The sequence below is a fragment of the Ictidomys tridecemlineatus genome, chromosome 11 (assembly GCF_052094955.1).
Source record: "Ictidomys tridecemlineatus isolate mIctTri1 chromosome 11, mIctTri1.hap1, whole genome shotgun sequence".
In the NCBI taxonomy this organism is placed as follows: Eukaryota; Metazoa; Chordata; class Mammalia; order Rodentia; family Sciuridae; genus Ictidomys; species Ictidomys tridecemlineatus.
Window position 1 is genome coordinate 116,500,968 of NC_135487.1, and position 15,814 is coordinate 116,516,781.

At 69.7% G+C, this 15,814-nt stretch overlaps 20 non-coding genes across 20 annotated transcripts; 8 read left to right on the forward strand and 12 right to left on the reverse strand.

The window, feature by feature from the left end:
• Window positions 1-554: 554 nt before the first annotated feature.
• Window positions 555-626, reverse strand: Trnae-cuc (transfer RNA glutamic acid (anticodon CUC)). The gene has a single exon. It is a non-coding gene; the product is annotated as a tRNA-Glu (tRNA).
• A 359-nt stretch (window positions 627-985) lies between these two features.
• Window positions 986-1,057, reverse strand: Trnag-ucc (transfer RNA glycine (anticodon UCC)). Its single transcript has one exon. It is a non-coding gene; the product is annotated as a tRNA-Gly (tRNA).
• A 467-nt stretch (window positions 1,058-1,524) lies between these two features.
• Trnad-guc (transfer RNA aspartic acid (anticodon GUC)) lies at window positions 1,525-1,596 on the reverse strand. Its single transcript has one exon. It is a non-coding gene; the product is annotated as a tRNA-Asp (tRNA).
• A 523-nt stretch (window positions 1,597-2,119) lies between these two features.
• On the forward strand, window positions 2,120-2,202 carry Trnal-cag (transfer RNA leucine (anticodon CAG)). The gene has a single exon. It is a non-coding gene; the product is annotated as a tRNA-Leu (tRNA).
• Window positions 2,203-3,058: 856 nt separating this feature from the next.
• Window positions 3,059-3,129, forward strand: Trnag-gcc (transfer RNA glycine (anticodon GCC)). The gene has a single exon. It is a non-coding gene; the product is annotated as a tRNA-Gly (tRNA).
• A 1,626-nt stretch (window positions 3,130-4,755) lies between these two features.
• Trnae-cuc (transfer RNA glutamic acid (anticodon CUC)) lies at window positions 4,756-4,827 on the reverse strand. Its single transcript has one exon. It is a non-coding gene; the product is annotated as a tRNA-Glu (tRNA).
• Window positions 4,828-5,186: 359 nt separating this feature from the next.
• Window positions 5,187-5,258, reverse strand: Trnag-ucc (transfer RNA glycine (anticodon UCC)). Its single transcript has one exon. It is a non-coding gene; the product is annotated as a tRNA-Gly (tRNA).
• A 485-nt stretch (window positions 5,259-5,743) lies between these two features.
• Trnad-guc (transfer RNA aspartic acid (anticodon GUC)) lies at window positions 5,744-5,815 on the reverse strand. Its single transcript has one exon. It is a non-coding gene; the product is annotated as a tRNA-Asp (tRNA).
• Window positions 5,816-6,338: 523 nt separating this feature from the next.
• Trnal-cag (transfer RNA leucine (anticodon CAG)) lies at window positions 6,339-6,421 on the forward strand. Its single transcript has one exon. It is a non-coding gene; the product is annotated as a tRNA-Leu (tRNA).
• An 856-nt stretch (window positions 6,422-7,277) lies between these two features.
• Trnag-gcc (transfer RNA glycine (anticodon GCC)) lies at window positions 7,278-7,348 on the forward strand. The gene has a single exon. It is a non-coding gene; the product is annotated as a tRNA-Gly (tRNA).
• Window positions 7,349-8,970: 1,622 nt separating this feature from the next.
• Window positions 8,971-9,042, reverse strand: Trnae-cuc (transfer RNA glutamic acid (anticodon CUC)). The gene has a single exon. It is a non-coding gene; the product is annotated as a tRNA-Glu (tRNA).
• A 359-nt stretch (window positions 9,043-9,401) lies between these two features.
• Trnag-ucc (transfer RNA glycine (anticodon UCC)) lies at window positions 9,402-9,473 on the reverse strand. The gene has a single exon. It is a non-coding gene; the product is annotated as a tRNA-Gly (tRNA).
• A 479-nt stretch (window positions 9,474-9,952) lies between these two features.
• Window positions 9,953-10,024, reverse strand: Trnad-guc (transfer RNA aspartic acid (anticodon GUC)). Its single transcript has one exon. It is a non-coding gene; the product is annotated as a tRNA-Asp (tRNA).
• A 523-nt stretch (window positions 10,025-10,547) lies between these two features.
• Window positions 10,548-10,630, forward strand: Trnal-cag (transfer RNA leucine (anticodon CAG)). The gene has a single exon. It is a non-coding gene; the product is annotated as a tRNA-Leu (tRNA).
• Window positions 10,631-11,486: 856 nt separating this feature from the next.
• Trnag-gcc (transfer RNA glycine (anticodon GCC)) lies at window positions 11,487-11,557 on the forward strand. The gene has a single exon. It is a non-coding gene; the product is annotated as a tRNA-Gly (tRNA).
• A 1,620-nt stretch (window positions 11,558-13,177) lies between these two features.
• Trnae-cuc (transfer RNA glutamic acid (anticodon CUC)) lies at window positions 13,178-13,249 on the reverse strand. The gene has a single exon. It is a non-coding gene; the product is annotated as a tRNA-Glu (tRNA).
• Window positions 13,250-13,608: 359 nt separating this feature from the next.
• Trnag-ucc (transfer RNA glycine (anticodon UCC)) lies at window positions 13,609-13,680 on the reverse strand. Its single transcript has one exon. It is a non-coding gene; the product is annotated as a tRNA-Gly (tRNA).
• Window positions 13,681-14,147: 467 nt separating this feature from the next.
• On the reverse strand, window positions 14,148-14,219 carry Trnad-guc (transfer RNA aspartic acid (anticodon GUC)). Its single transcript has one exon. It is a non-coding gene; the product is annotated as a tRNA-Asp (tRNA).
• A 522-nt stretch (window positions 14,220-14,741) lies between these two features.
• On the forward strand, window positions 14,742-14,824 carry Trnal-cag (transfer RNA leucine (anticodon CAG)). The gene has a single exon. It is a non-coding gene; the product is annotated as a tRNA-Leu (tRNA).
• Window positions 14,825-15,681: 857 nt separating this feature from the next.
• On the forward strand, window positions 15,682-15,752 carry Trnag-gcc (transfer RNA glycine (anticodon GCC)). Its single transcript has one exon. It is a non-coding gene; the product is annotated as a tRNA-Gly (tRNA).
• Window positions 15,753-15,814: the final 62 nt, after the last annotated feature.

Here is a 15,814-nt window from a genome sequence, read left to right on the forward strand (position 1 = left end):
GAGTCTCGACTCGAGTCTCAGGTGCGCCCCACAGGATCGGGGAGTTAGTTCTGGGGATGCGCTCACGTTCAAAGCTGATTGCGGGCTCGCCGCAGAGCAGGAGACTCAGCAGGCGCGAGGCCTAGAGGGTTTCTGGAGCAACTAAGATCACCGGCTGTCGGAGCACGGCGTGCACCCCGAGCGCGCGCTCGTGTGTGTGTGTGTGTGTGTGTGTGTGTGTGCGTGTGCGCGCGCGCGTGCGCGCCCGCGCGTGTGCGCGTTCAGACTCCAGCGTAGGTGTGTCTTTGGGTGCTGGTGGTGGTGGTGCTGCTGGTCGTGGTGTACCCCCTGGCGGCCAGGGCCAGGAAGAACTGTCGCAAGCGGGCGACGGGCAAGGACGAGGGGAGAAAGTGAAAAGGCATAAACGTTGGGAGGGCTCAGAGTGCAAGGATCAGTGAAGCTGGACGCCGCGTGTGGCGGGGGTCCATAAGGGTCGGCCTTCGGGACACGGATAGTGTTGTGAGCGAGCGGACCAAAGGCCTTGGCCAAAAGGGGAGGAAGAAGAAAAGAAAGCCTTCCCTGACCGGGAATCGAACCCGGGCCGCGGCGGTGAGAGCGCCGAATCCTAACCACTAGACCACCAGGGAGCGTGGGGATGCCTTCACCCCGCGCGTGCCATCTGGGGCCAGCGCCTCGGTCCCAAGGGCCGGGCGCTACCCGGGCACCTGGCGCGGTCCCCGTGGGTGTCCGTGGCTTCACATGGCAACCTGGTGCAGCCGCCCGCCACCGGCTGCCCCTTGATGCTCGGGGGCACCCTCAAAAGAATGCAATGCGCTCCTCCTTCCACCCCTCACCTCGCCCGGCCCAGCCTCGCCTGGGCTCCTTCCCCGCGTCCGCCCACCACCAGGAGGACGCGCGCACTCACAGGCATGCTACCTCCCACCGAGCCCGCCCTGCCAGAGCCAGGTCGGCCCGAGGCCCCGGCCTCGTCAAAAGGTCGACTCGCTGCGTTGGCCGGGAATCGAACCCGGGTCAACTGCTTGGAAGGCAGCTATGCTCACCACTATACCACCAACGCCACCCGGCCCAGAGAGCCTCTCCGCGCTGGCCCCGGGCTGCCGAGCGGCGCCCCGACGTCGTCGTGCCACCGCCGCCTCGTCTCCCGGCGAGGCCCTGAACCAGCGCTGCGGGGCGAGGCCTCGGCCGGCCGGCTCAGGGTCTTCTCCCCTCCAGCGACCCAGCCCGTGCACTTTGGCAGGGAACCCCTTTCCACACGCACTCGGGGCGCGGCCGTTGGTCTGTGGCGACAGAAGCTCCGGGCGAGGAGGAAGGCACGGATGCCTGGGGATGGGGATGGGGTGTAGACGGGGGACCGTGAGGACGGTGTGCCAGGTTCCAAGTGGCATCCTGCGCCCAACTGGAGAGCAGGGGGCGCCGAGGGCCGGCGGCGGCACGCAGAGCTAGAGGCCGGGGCGCAGTTGCGGCGGCGACCACCACCACCACCACCACCACCACCACCACCACCACCAAAAAGAGGGCGACTGCCTCCCCGTCGGGGAATCGAACCCCGGTCTCCCGCGTGACAGGCGGGGATACTCACCACTATACTAACGAGGACGGCGGCACCCGCCGTCGTGGCGCCGGTCCCCTCTCCGACGCCTAGCCCGGCCCCCTTGCCCCTGCCGGTCCACCGCCGGACGCCACGGAGGCACCCTCAAGGAGTTCCACACCACCTGGCCTTGGCCCTGGCCCTGGCCCTCGCCTTAGCCCACGCCCTGGCCCGGTGCCTGGTGCCCGGAGAACGACCCTGTGCGCTCTGCCGGCTTCCCACTGCGCGGGCATCCCAGTGTCGGTGTAAGCAGCGGGGGCCAGGGAGCTAGCGAGCACGGCGGCCGACAGGAGGAGGAGCACGATGCGCCGGGTGGGCTCCTGCCAGCACAGACGGTTAGTGGTACCTGGCCGGGCTCGGTGGGGGATGCGACCGCACCGATGCGCGGACTTGGCTCTCTCCCGGCCCGCCAGGCCCGTCCGTCCAGCGCGCGCGCCGACCGCCGGGCACGGCGCACCACCGAGCCAGCCAAGGACACCTGCGCCAACGCCGGGTCCCAGCCAGGCGAGCCGCCACGCGCTCAGGCCCGCCGTCAGGATGGCCGAGCGGTCTAAGGCGCTGCGTTCAGGTCGCAGTCTCCCCTGGAGGCGTGGGTTCGAATCCCACTCCTGACAGGCCCACCTTTTGGCTGCCGCGCGGGCCCTTTCCAGATCCCTCCCGTGGGCAAAATCCGCCCCTGGGCCCCCGCCCGCCCGTCGCCTATCTCTCTCGGCCCTGCAGAGGACCCCGTTCCCTTCGTGCCAGACTGTGGCATCCAGGCCCCTTCACTCCAGGGCCTTTCCAAACCACCCACGCCTGCCGGCCACTCCACAACACAGCAGTTCAGAGGTAGAGGCCTCTGATCGCCACGCACCGTGGGGTCACCGGGCCTGGCAAGACAGCCCAGCCCCCGGGACCATGGCCCTCGTGAGTGGCGGGGAGACAACCCTAGAACCGGATCCCCACCGGTGATGGCCGAGGAGCCCCGGCCACGGCCCTACCTGGGCGCGGCCACGAACCCCACGTGGGCAGCGGCTGCCTAAGGCCTGCCCACCACGTCGGTGCTGGTCGGGGCCCGCCTCACCCGACCGGGGCCCGGCCCCTGCGACCGGGACTTTGGGGGTGGACGGAGGCAGCCACCGAGCCACAGGTCCCCTGGCCTGATTGGGGTTCCCGTGAGGGCAAAGCCTGGACCGGCTCCTGGCTTCTTCAGGCGGCAGCGGACAAGGCGGTCTGGGGGGCCTGGGCTGGCCCGGCAGGTGCAGGGATCCGGAGCTTCGCGCCAGCGCCGCGCGGGGGGCACACGCACGCACGCACACACCCCGCCGGCGGCCGCGGCCGCATCCCCGGGGCCCCGGCAGGATGCCTGGAGCCTCTCCTTTAGGAACGGCCCATCCAGCCCCCAACCCTCCGTCCCGGTCCCAAGCAGCAGCTCCTCACCGGACGCGGTGACCACTGTCGGGCGGTTGCGTGGAGGCACCTGCCATCGGTGCATGGGTGGTTCAGTGGTAGAATTCTCGCCTGCCACGCGGGAGGCCCGGGTTCGATTCCCGGCCCATGCAGCACTCGGTCCCCTTTTGGTCCCGCAGCCCCGACGTCTAGGCCGCCGCTGTACACACCTCCCTGAGCCCGGACCCCACAGCCTGCGCTGCGCGCTCGCTCTGCCCTCGGGCGCCGCGGCGGCCGCTCCGGTGCCTCTCTGACCCTTCGTCCCGTGCAGGCCCCCTTCGCCCACCACCGTGCCAGACACCAGACTTCTCGGTGCTTCTCTCTCCCTTGCCGACTAGGGGACCCGTCCTCCTCGAGGGAAGTCGGGCCAGCCCGCAGATTGGTGCCCTTTGCCTGGGCTTCCCCTTGGAAGCCAAGCAAAGTTCCAGCTGCTACAGCACTGACTGAAAAGCCCTGACGCTGGCTTTACGCACGGCCCACACAACGTGTCCCGAGCCGCGCTGGGCAGAGAAGGGATCAAGAGCTGGGTGGATGGACCTGCGGCCGGGCAGGAGTGGGAAACTTGCCAGTCCAACCTAGTGTGTGTGTGGTGGTGGGCGTTCTCTGTTTGCTCCGGAGCCCTTGAGACGGAGGGGGGGGGGAGGGGGTAGGGGGCCGCGGGACTCCTTTCACACCCAGGGTCGGCTACAAGTCTATCCCGAAACCCGTGAGTCGCCACCGGCTTCGGCCCGCCTGGCCCAAGGCGGTGGCCCGCCGCCGGCCTCCGCCGCTCTCTGCTCTGGCTCGCCGGGCCTCTCCGGATTCCTTTTCACGCCTGTCACTCCGGGGCAGCCTGACCCGGGTGTGGGCTCCCACCTGCTCTGCCGGCATCCCGGCCAAAGCCGCGGACACAGCTGGAGCGCAGACCCCAGTGGCGGCCGACCCGGTCGGAGGAGATCCCCCAGGACGGGGAGCAGTGATGTGTCAGGCGCCAGGCTTGGCCTCGCCCAAGCAGCTCTGAGGAGGAATCCAGAACCTCTCCGGGGCCAGACACAAGAGCCAGCGAGTGGGTTCCCAAACCCGGCTCCTTTCGCCGGCCATGAGCGCCCCCAGTCACTGCCTGAGCACACGGGGCAGCAACAGAGAGGGTTTGTCACTAGGGGGCCCAGGCGCACGAAGGAGCCGGGGGAAGACTCGAGTCTCGAGTCTCAGGTGCGCCCCCACCAGGATCGGGGAGTTAGTTCTGGGGATGCGCTCACGTTCAAAGCTGATTGCGGGCTCGCCGCAGAGCAGGAGACTCAGCAGGCGCGAGGCCTAGAGGGTTTCTGGAGCAACTAAGATCACCGGCTGTCGGAGCACGGCGTGCACCCGAGCGCGCGCTCGTGTGTGTGTGTGTGTGTGTGTGTGTGTGTGTGTGCGTGTGCGCGCGCGCGTGCGCGCACGCGCGTGTGCGCGTTCAGACTCCAGCGTAGGTGTGTCTTTGGGTGCTGGTGGTGGTGGTGCTGCTGGTCGTGGTGTACCCCCTGGCGGCCAGGGCCAGGAAGAACTGTCGCAAGCGGGCGACGGGCAAGGACGAGGGGAGAAAGTGAAAAGGCATAAACGTTGGGAGGGCTCAGAGTGGCAAGGATCAGTGAAGCTGGACGCCGCGTGTGGCGGGGGTCCATAAGGGTCGGCCTTCGGGACACGGATAGTGTTGTGAGCGAGCGGACCAAAGGCCTTGGCCAAAAGGGGAGAGAGAGGAGGAAGAAGAAAAGAAAGCCTTCCCTGACCGGGAATCGAACCCGGGCCGCGGCGGTGAGAGCGCCGAATCCTAACCACTAGACCACCAGGGAGCGTGGGGCTGCCTTCACCCCGCGCGTGCCATCTGGGGCCAGCGCCTCGGTCCCAAGGGCCGGGCGCTACCCGGGCACCTGGCGCGGTCCCCGTGGGTGTCCGTGGCTTCACATGGCAACCTGGTGCAGCCGCCCGCCACCGGCTGCCCCTTGATGCTCGGGGGCACCCTCAAAAGAATGCAATGCGCTCCTCCTTCCACCCCTCACCTCGCCCGGCCCAGCCTCGCCTGGGCTCCTTCCCCGCGTCCGCCCACCACCAGGAGGACGCGCGCACTCACAGGCATGCTACCTCCCACCGAGCCCGCCCTGCCAGAGCCAGGTCGGCCCGAGGCCCCGGCCTCGTCAAAAGGTCGACTCGCTGCGTTGGCCGGGAATCGAACCCGGGTCAACTGCTTGGAAGGCAGCTATGCTCACCACTATACCACCAACGCCACCCGGCCCAGAGAGCCTCTCCGCGCTGGCCCCGGGCTGCCGAGCGGCGCCCCGACGTCGCCGTGCCACCGCCGCCTCGTCTCCCGGCGAGGCCCTGAACCAGCGCTGCGGGGCGAGGCCTCGGCCGGCCGGCTCAGGGTCTTCTCCCCTCCAGCGACCCAGCCCGTGCACTTTGGCAGGGAACCCCTTTCCACACGCACTCGGGGCGCGGCCGTTGGTCTGTGGCGACAGAAGCTCCGGGCGAGGAGGAAGGCACGGATGCCTGGGGATGGGGATGGGGTGTAGACGGGGGACCGTGAGGACGGTGTGCCAGGTTCCAAGTGGCATCCTGCGCCCAACTGGAGAGCAGGGGGCGCCGAGGGCCGGCGGCGGCACGCAGAGCTAGAGGCCGGGGCGCAGTTGCGGCGGCGACCACCACCACCACCACCACCACCACCACCACCACCACCACCACCACCACCACCACCAAAAAGAGGGCGACTGCCTCCCCGTCGGGGAATCGAACCCCGGTCTCCCGCGTGACAGGCGGGGATACTCACCACTATACTAACGAGGACGGCGGCACCCGCCGTCGTGGCGCCGGTCCCCTCTCCGACGCCTAGCCCGGCCCCCTTGCCCCTGCCGGTCCACCGCCGGACGCCACGGAGGCACCCTCAAGGAGTTCCACACCACCTGGCCTTGGCCCTGGCCCTGGCCCTCGCCTTAGCCCACGCCCTGGCCCGGTGCCTGGTGCCCGGAGAACGACCCTGTGCGCTCTGCCGGCTTCCCACTGCGCGGGCATCCCAGTGTCGGTGTAAGCAGCGGGGGCCAGGGAGCTAGCGAGCACGGCGGCCGACAGGAGGAGGAGCACGATGCGCCGGGTGGGCTCCTGCCAGCACAGACGGTTAGTGGTACCTGGCCGGGCTCGGTGGGGGATGCGACCGCACCGATGCGCGGACTTGGCTCTCTCCCGGCCCGCCAGGCCCGTCCGTCCAGCGCGCGCGCCGACCGCCGGGCACGGCGCACCACCGAGCCAGCCAAGGACACCTGCGCCAACGCCGGGTCCCAGCCAGGCGAGCCGCCACGCGCTCAGGCCCGCCGTCAGGATGGCCGAGCGGTCTAAGGCGCTGCGTTCAGGTCGCAGTCTCCCCTGGAGGCGTGGGTTCGAATCCCACTCCTGACAGGCCCACCTTTTGGCTGCCGCGCGGGCCCTTTCCAGATCCCTCCCGTGGGCAAAATCCGCCCCTGGGCCCCCGCCCGCCCGTCGCCTATCTCTCTCGGCCCTGCAGAGGACCCCGTTCCCTTCGTGCCAGACTGTGGCATCCAGGCCCCTTCACTCCAGGGCCTTTCCAAACCACCCACGCCTGCCGGCCACTCCACAACACAGCAGTTCAGAGGTAGAGGCCTCTGATCGCCACGCACCGTGGGGTCACCGGGCCTGGCAAGACAGCCCAGCCCCCGGGACCATGGCCCTCGTGAGTGGCGGGGAGACAACCCTAGAACCGGATCCCCACCGGTGATGGCCGAGGAGCCCCGGCCACGGCCCTACCTGGGCGCGGCCACGAACCCCACGTGGGCAGCGGCTGCCTAAGGCCTGCCCACCACGTCGGTGCTGGTCGGGGCCCGCCTCACCCGACCGGGGCCCGGCCCCTGCGACCGGGACTTTGGGGGTGGACGGAGGCAGCCACCGAGCCACAGGTCCCCTGGCCTGATTGGGGTTCCCGTGAGGGCAAAGCCTGGACCGGCTCCTGGCTTCTTCAGGCGGCAGCGGACAAGGCGGTCTGGGGGGCCTGGGCTGGCCCGGCAGGTGCAGGGATCCGGAGCTTCGCGCCAGCGCCGCGCGGGGGGCACACGCACGCACGCACACACCCCGCCGGCGGCCGCGGCCGCATCCCCGGGGCCCCGGCAGGATGCCTGGAGCCTCTCCTTTAGGAACGGCCCATCCAGCCCCCAACCCTCCGTCCCGGTCCCAAGCAGCAGCTCCTCACCGGACGCGGTGACCACTGTCGGGCGGTTGCGTGGAGGCGCCTGCCATCGGTGCATGGGTGGTTCAGTGGTAGAATTCTCGCCTGCCACGCGGGAGGCCCGGGTTCGATTCCCGGCCCATGCAGCACTCGGTCCCCTTTTGGTCCCGCAGCCCCGACGTCTAGGCCGCCGCTGTACACACCTCCCTGAGCCCGGACCCCACAGCCTGCGCTGCGCGCTCGCTCTGCCCTCGGGCGCCGCGGCGGCCGCTCCGGTGCCTCTCTGACCCTTCGTCCCGTGCAGGCCCCCTTCGCCCACCACCGTGCCAGACACCAGACTTCTCGGTGCTTCTCTCTCCCTTGCCGACTAGGGGACCCGTCCTCCTCGAGGGAAGTCGGGCCAGCCCGCAGATTGGTGCCCTTTGCCTGGGCTTCCCCTTGGAAGCCAAGCAAAGTTCCAGCTGCTACAGCACTGACTGAAAAGCCCTGACGCTGGCTTTACGCACGGCCCACACAACGTGTCCCGAGCCGCGCTGGGCAGAGAAGGGATCAAGAGCTGGGTGGATGGACCTGCGGCCGGGCAGGAGTGGGAAACTTGCCAGTCCAACCTAGTGTGTGTGTGGTGGTGGGCGTTCTCTGTTTGCTCCGGAGCCCTTGAGACGGAGGGGGGGGGGAGGGGGTAGGGGGCCGCGGGACTCCTTTCACACCCAGGGTCGGCTACAAGTCTATCCCGAAACCCGTGAGTCGCCACCGGCTTCGGCCCGCCTGGCCCAAGGCGGTGGCCCGCCGCCGGCCTCCGCCGCTCTCTGCTCTGGCTCGCCGGGCCTCTCCGGATTCCTTTTCACGCCTGTCACTCCGGGGCAGCCTGACCCGGGTGTGGGCTCCCACCTGCTCTGCCGGCATCCCGGCCAAAGCCGCGGACACAGCTGGAGCGCAGACCCCAGTGGCGGCCGACCCGGTCGGAGGAGATCCCCCAGGACGGGGAGCAGTGATGTGTCAGGCGCCAGGCTTGGCCTCGCCCAAGCAGCTCTGAGGAGGAATCCAGAACCTCTCCGGGGCCAGACACAAGAGCCAGCGAGTGGGTTCCCAAACCCGGCTCCTTTCGCCGGCCATGAGCGCCCCCAGTCACTGCCTGAGCACACGGGGCAGCAACAGAGAGGGTTTGTCACTAGGGGGCCCAGGCGCACGAAGGAGCCGGGGGAAGACTCGAGTCTCGAGTCTCAGGTGCGCCCCCACCAGGATCGGGGAGTTAGTTCTGGGGATGCGCTCACGTTCAAAGCTGATTGCGGGCTCGCCGCAGAGCAGGAGACTCAGCAGGCGCGAGGCCTAGAGGGTTTCTGGAGCAACTAAGATCACCGGCTGTCGGAGCACGGCGTGCACCCGAGCGCGCGCTCGTGTGTGTGTGTGTGTGTGTGTGTGTGTGTGCGTGTGCGCGCGCGCGTGCGCGCACGCGCGTGTGCGCGTTCAGACTCCAGCGTAGGTGTGTCTTTGGGTGCTGGTGGTGGTGGTGCTGCTGGTCGTGGTGTACCCCCTGGCGGCCAGGGCCAGGAAGAACTGTCGCAAGCGGGCGACGGGCAAGGACGAGGGGAGAAAGTGAAAAGGCATAAACGTTGGGAGGGCTCAGAGTGGCAAGGATCAGTGAAGCTGGACGCCGCGTGTGGCGGGGGTCCATAAGGGTCGGCCTTCGGGACACGGATAGTGTTGTGAGCGAGCGGACCAAAGGCCTTGGCCAAAAGGGGAGAGAGAGGAGGAAGAAGAAAAGAAAGCCTTCCCTGACCGGGAATCGAACCCGGGCCGCGGCGGTGAGAGCGCCGAATCCTAACCACTAGACCACCAGGGAGCGTGGGGCTGCCTTCACCCCGCGCGTGCCATCTGGGGCCAGCGCCTCGGTCCCAAGGGCCGGGCGCTACCCGGGCACCTGGCGCGGTCCCCGTGGGTGTCCGTGGCTTCACATGGCAACCTGGTGCAGCCGCCCGCCACCGGCTGCCCCTTGATGCTCGGGGGCACCCTCAAAAGAATGCAATGCGCTCCTCCTTCCACCCCTCACCTCGCCCGGCCCAGCCTCGCCTGGGCTCCTTCCCCGCGTCCGCCCACCACCAGGAGGACGCGCGCACCCACAGGCATGCTACCTCCCACCGAGCCCGCCCTGCCAGAGCCAGGTCGGCCCGAGGCCCCGGCCTCGTCAAAAGGTCGACTCGCTGCGTTGGCCGGGAATCGAACCCGGGTCAACTGCTTGGAAGGCAGCTATGCTCACCACTATACCACCAACGCCACCCGGCCCAGAGAGCCTCTCCGCGCTGGCCCCGGGCTGCCGAGCGGCGCCCCGACGTCGTCGTGCCACCGCCGCCTCGTCTCCCGGCGAGGCCCTGAACCAGCGCTGCGGGGCGAGGCCTCGGCCGGCCGGCTCAGGGTCTTCTCCCCTCCAGCGACCCAGCCCGTGCACTTTGGCAGGGAACCCCTTTCCACACGCACTCGGGGCGCGGCCGTTGGTCTGTGGCGACAGAAGCTCCGGGCGAGGAGGAAGGCACGGATGCCTGGGGATGGGGATGGGGTGTAGACGGGGGACCGTGAGGACGGTGTGCCAGGTTCCAAGTGGCATCCTGCGCCCAACTGGAGAGCAGGGGGCGCCGAGGGCCGGCGGCGGCACGCAGAGCTAGAGGCCGGGGCGCAGTTGCGGCGGCGACCACCACCACCACCACCACCACCACCACCACCACCACCACCACCACCACCAAAAAGAGGGCGACTGCCTCCCCGTCGGGGAATCGAACCCCGGTCTCCCGCGTGACAGGCGGGGATACTCACCACTATACTAACGAGGACGGCGGCACCCGCCGTCGTGGCGCCGGTCCCCTCTCCGACGCCTAGCCCGGCCCCCTTGCCCCTGCCGGTCCACCGCCGGACGCCACGGAGGCACCCTCAAGGAGTTCCACACCACCTGGCCTTGGCCCTGGCCCTGGCCCTCGCCTTAGCCCACGCCCTGGCCCGGTGCCTGGTGCCCGGAGAACGACCCTGTGCGCTCTGCCGGCTTCCCACTGCGCGGGCATCCCAGTGTCGGTGTAAGCAGCGGGGGCCAGGGAGCTAGCGAGCACGGCGGCCGACAGGAGGAGGAGCACGATGCGCCGGGTGGGCTCCTGCCAGCACAGACGGTTAGTGGTACCTGGCCGGGCTCGGTGGGGGATGCGACCGCACCGATGCGCGGACTTGGCTCTCTCCCGGCCCGCCAGGCCCGTCCGTCCAGCGCGCGCGCCGACCGCCGGGCACGGCGCACCACCGAGCCAGCCAAGGACACCTGCGCCAACGCCGGGTCCCAGCCAGGCGAGCCGCCACGCGCTCAGGCCCGCCGTCAGGATGGCCGAGCGGTCTAAGGCGCTGCGTTCAGGTCGCAGTCTCCCCTGGAGGCGTGGGTTCGAATCCCACTCCTGACAGGCCCACCTTTTGGCTGCCGCGCGGGCCCTTTCCAGATCCCTCCCGTGGGCAAAATCCGCCCCTGGGCCCCCGCCCGCCCGTCGCCTATCTCTCTCGGCCCTGCAGAGGACCCCGTTCCCTTCGTGCCAGACTGTGGCATCCAGGCCCCTTCACTCCAGGGCCTTTCCAAACCACCCACGCCTGCCGGCCACTCCACAACACAGCAGTTCAGAGGTAGAGGCCTCTGATCGCCACGCACCGTGGGGTCACCGGGCCTGGCAAGACAGCCCAGCCCCCGGGACCATGGCCCTCGTGAGTGGCGGGGAGACAACCCTAGAACCGGATCCCCACCGGTGATGGCCGAGGAGCCCCGGCCACGGCCCTACCTGGGCGCGGCCACGAACCCCACGTGGGCAGCGGCTGCCTAAGGCCTGCCCACCACGTCGGTGCTGGTCGGGGCCCGCCTCACCCGACCGGGGCCCGGCCCCTGCGACCGGGACTTTGGGGGTGGACGGAGGCAGCCACCGAGCCACAGGTCCCCTGGCCTGATTGGGGTTCCCGTGAGGGCAAAGCCTGGACCGGCTCCTGGCTTCTTCAGGCGGCAGCGGACAAGGCGGTCTGGGGGGCCTGGGCTGGCCCGGCAGGTGCAGGGATCCGGAGCTTCGCGCCAGCGCCGCGCGGGGGGCACACGCACGCACGCACACACCCCGCCGGCGGCCGCGGCCGCATCCCCGGGGCCCCGGCAGGATGCCTGGAGCCTCTCCTTTAGGAACGGCCCATCCAGCCCCCAACCCTCCGTCCCGGTCCCAAGCAGCAGCTCCTCACCGGACGCGGTGACCACTGTCGGGCGGTTGCGTGGAGGCACCTGCCATCGGTGCATGGGTGGTTCAGTGGTAGAATTCTCGCCTGCCACGCGGGAGGCCCGGGTTCGATTCCCGGCCCATGCAGCACTCGGTCCCCTTTTGGTCCCGCAGCCCCGACGTCTAGGCCGCCGCTGTACACACCTCCCTGAGCCCGGACCCCACAGCCTGCGCTGCGCGCTCGCTCTGCCCTCGGGCGCCGCGGCGGCCGCTCCGGTGCCTCTCTGACCCTTCGTCCCGTGCAGGCCCCCTTCGCCCACCACCGTGCCAGACACCAGACTTCTCGGTGCTTCTCTCTCCCTTGCCGACTAGGGGACCCGTCCTCCTCGAGGGAAGTCGGGCCAGCCCGCAGATTGGTGCCCTTTGCCTGGGCTTCCCCTTGGAAGCCAAGCAAAGTTCCAGCTGCTACAGCACTGACTGAAAAGCCCTGACGCTGGCTTTACGCACGGCCCACACAACGTGTCCCGAGCCGCGCTGGGCAGAGAAGGGATCAAGAGCTGGGTGGATGGACCTGCGGCCGGGCAGGAGTGGGAAACTTGCCAGTCCAACCTAGTGTGTGTGTGGTGGTGGGCGTTCTCTGTTTGCTCCGGAGCCCTTGAGACGGAGGGGGGGGGGAGGGGGGAGGGGGCCGCGGGACTCCTTTCACACCCAGGGTCGGCTACAAGTCTATCCCGAAACCCGTGAGTCGCCACCGGCTTCGGCCCGCCTGGCCCAAGGCGGTGGCCCGCCGCCGGCCTCCGCCGCTCTCTGCTCTGGCTCGCCGGGCCTCTCCGGATTCCTTTTCACGCCTGTCACTCCGGGGCAGCCTGACCCGGGTGTGGGCTCCCACCTGCTCTGCCGGCATCCCGGCCAAAGCCGCGGACACAGCTGGAGCGCAGACCCCAGTGGCGGCCGACCCGGTCGGAGGAGATCCCCCAGGACGGGGAGCAGTGATGTGTCAGGCGCCAGGCTTGGCCTCGCCCAAGCAGCTCTGAGGAGGAATCCAGAACCTCTCCGGGGCCAGACACAAGAGCCAGCGAGTGGGTTCCCAAACCCGGCTCCTTTCGCCGGCCATGAGCGCCCCCAGTCACTGCCTGAGCACACGGGGCAGCAATAGAGAGGGTTTGTCACTAGGGGGCCCAGGCGCACGAAGGAGCCGGGGGAAGACTCGAGTCTCGAGTCTCAGGTGCGCCCCCACCAGGATCGGGGAGTTAGTTCTGGGGATGCGCTCACGTTCAAAGCTGATTGCGGGCTCGCCGCAGAGCAGGAGACTCAGCAGGCGCGAGGCCTAGAGGGTTTCTGGAGCAACTAAGATCACCGGCTGTCGGAGCACGGCGTGCACCCGAGCGCGCGCTCGTGTGTGTGTGTGTGTGTGTGTGTGTGTGCGTGTGCGCGCGCGCGTGCGCGCACGCGCGTGTGCGCGTTCAGACTCCAGCGTAGGTGTGTCTTTGGGTGCTGGTGGTGGTGGTGCTGCTGGTCGTGGTGTACCCCCTGGCGGCCAGGGCCAGGAAGAACTGTCGCAAGCGGGCGACGGGCAAGGACGAGGGGAGAAAGTGAAAAGGCATAAACGTTGGGAGGGCTCAGAGTGGCAAGGATCAGTGAAGCTGGACGCCGCGTGTGGCGGGGGTCCATAAGGGTCGGCCTTCGGGACACGGATAGTGTTGTGAGCGAGCGGACCAAAGGCCTTGGCCAAAAGGGGAGAGAGAGGAGGAAGAAGAAAAGAAAGCCTTCCCTGACCGGGAATCGAACCCGGGCCGCGGCGGTGAGAGCGCCGAATCCTAACCACTAGACCACCAGGGAGCGTGGGGATGCCTTCACCCCGCGCGTGCCATCTGGGGCCAGCGCCTCGGTCCCAAGGGCCGGGCGCTACCCGGGCACCTGGCGCGGTCCCCGTGGGTGTCCGTGGCTTCACATGGCAACCTGGTGCAGCCGCCCGCCACCGGCTGCCCCTTGATGCTCGGGGGCACCCTCAAAAGAATGCAATGCGCTCCTCCTTCCACCCCTCACCTCGCCCGGCCCAGCCTCGCCTGGGCTCCTTCCCCGCGTCCGCCCACCACCAGGAGGACGCGCGCACTCACAGGCATGCTACCTCCCACCGAGCCCGCCCTGCCAGAGCCAGGTCGGCCCGAGGCCCCGGCCTCGTCAAAAGGTCGACTCGCTGCGTTGGCCGGGAATCGAACCCGGGTCAACTGCTTGGAAGGCAGCTATGCTCACCACTATACCACCAACGCCACCCGGCCCAGAGAGCCTCTCCGCGCTGGCCCCGGGCTGCCGAGCGGCGCCCCGACGTCGCCGTGCCACCGCCGCCTCGTCTCCCGGCGAGGCCCTGAACCAGCGCTGCGGGGCGAGGCCTCGGCCGGCCGGCTCAGGGTCTTCTCCCCTCCAGCGACCCAGCCCGTGCACTTTGGCAGGGAACCCCTTTCCACACGCACTCGGGGCGCGGCCGTTGGTCTGTGGCGACAGAAGCTCCGGGCGAGGAGGAAGGCACGGATGCCTGGGGATGGGGATGGGGTGTAGACGGGGGACCGTGAGGACGGTGTGCCAGGTTCCAAGTGGCATCCTGCGCCCAACTGGAGAGCAGGGGGCGCCGAGGGCCGGCGGCGGCACGCAGAGCTAGAGGCCGGGGCGCAGTTGCGGCGGCGACCACCACCACCACCACCACCACCACCACCACCACCACCAAAAAGAGGGCGACTGCCTCCCCGTCGGGGAATCGAACCCCGGTCTCCCGCGTGACAGGCGGGGATACTCACCACTATACTAACGAGGACGGCGGCACCCGCCGTCGTGGCGCCGGTCCCCTCTCCGACGCCTAGCCCGGCCCCCTTGCCCCTGCCGGTCCACCGCCGGACGCCACGGAGGCACCCTCAAGGAGTTCCACACCACCTGGCCTTGGCCCTGGCCCTGGCCCTCGCCTTAGCCCACGCCCTGGCCCGGTGCCTGGTGCCCGGAGAACGACCCTGTGCGCTCTGCCGGCTTCCCACTGCGCGGGCATCCCAGTGTCGGTGTAAGCAGCGGGGCCAGGGAGCTAGCGAGCACGGCGGCCGACAGGAGGAGGAGCACGATGCGCCGGGTGGGCTCCTGCCAGCACAGACGGTTAGTGGTACCTGGCCGGGCTCGGTGGGGGATGCGACCGCACCGATGCGCGGACTTGGCTCTCTCCCGGCCCGCCAGGCCCGTCCGTCCAGCGCGCGCGCCGACCGCCGGGCACGGCGCACCACCGAGCCAGCCAAGGACACCTGCGCCAACGCCGGGTCCCAGCCAGGCGAGCCGCCACGCGCTCAGGCCCGCCGTCAGGATGGCCGAGCGGTCTAAGGCGCTGCGTTCAGGTCGCAGTCTCCCCTGGAGGCGTGGGTTCGAATCCCACTCCTGACAGGCCCACCTTTTGGCTGCCGCGCGGGCCCTTTCCAGATCCCTCCCGTGGGCAAAATCCGCCCCTGGGCCCCCGCCCGCCCGTCGCCTATCTCTCTCGGCCCTGCAGAGGACCCCGTTCCCTTCGTGCCAGACTGTGGCATCCAGGCCCCTTCACTCCAGGGCCTTTCCAAACCCACCCACGCCTGCCGGCCACTCCACAACACAGCAGTTCAGAGGTAGAGGCCTCTGATCGCCACGCACCGTGGGGTCACCGGGCCTGGCAAGACAGCCCAGCCCCCGGGACCATGGCCCTCGTGAGTGGCGGGGAGACAACCCTAGAACCGGATCCCCACCGGTGATGGCCGAGGAGCCCCGGCCACGGCCCTACCTGGGCGCGGCCACGAACCCCACGTGGGCAGCGGCTGCCTAAGGCCTGCCCACCACGTCGGTGCTGGTCGGGGCCCGCCTCACCCGACCGGGGCCCGGCCCCTGCGACCGGGACTTTGGGGGTGGACGGAGGCAGCCACCGAGCCACAGGTCCCCTGGCCTGATTGGGGTTCCCGTGAGGGCAAAGCCTGGACCGGCTCCTGGCTTCTTCAGGCGGCAGCGGACAAGGCGGTCTGGGGGGCCTGGGCTGGCCCGGCAGGTGCAGGGATCCGGAGCTTCGCGCCAGCGCCGCGCGGGGGGCACACGCACGCACGCACACACCCCGCCGGCGGCCGCGGCCGCATCCCCGGGGCCCCGGCAGGATGCCTGGAGCCTCTCCTTTAGGAACGGCCCATCCAGCCCCCAACCCTCCGTCCCGGTCCCAAGCAGCAGCTCCTCACCGGACGCGGTGACCACTGTCGGGCGGTTGCGTGGAGGCGCCTGCCATCGGTGCATGGGTGGTTCAGTGGTAGAATTCTCGCCTGCCACGCGGGAGGCCCGGGTTCGATTCCCGGCCCATGCAGCACTCGGTCCCCTTTTGGTCCCGCAGCCCCGACGTCTAGGCCGCCGCTGTACACACCTCCC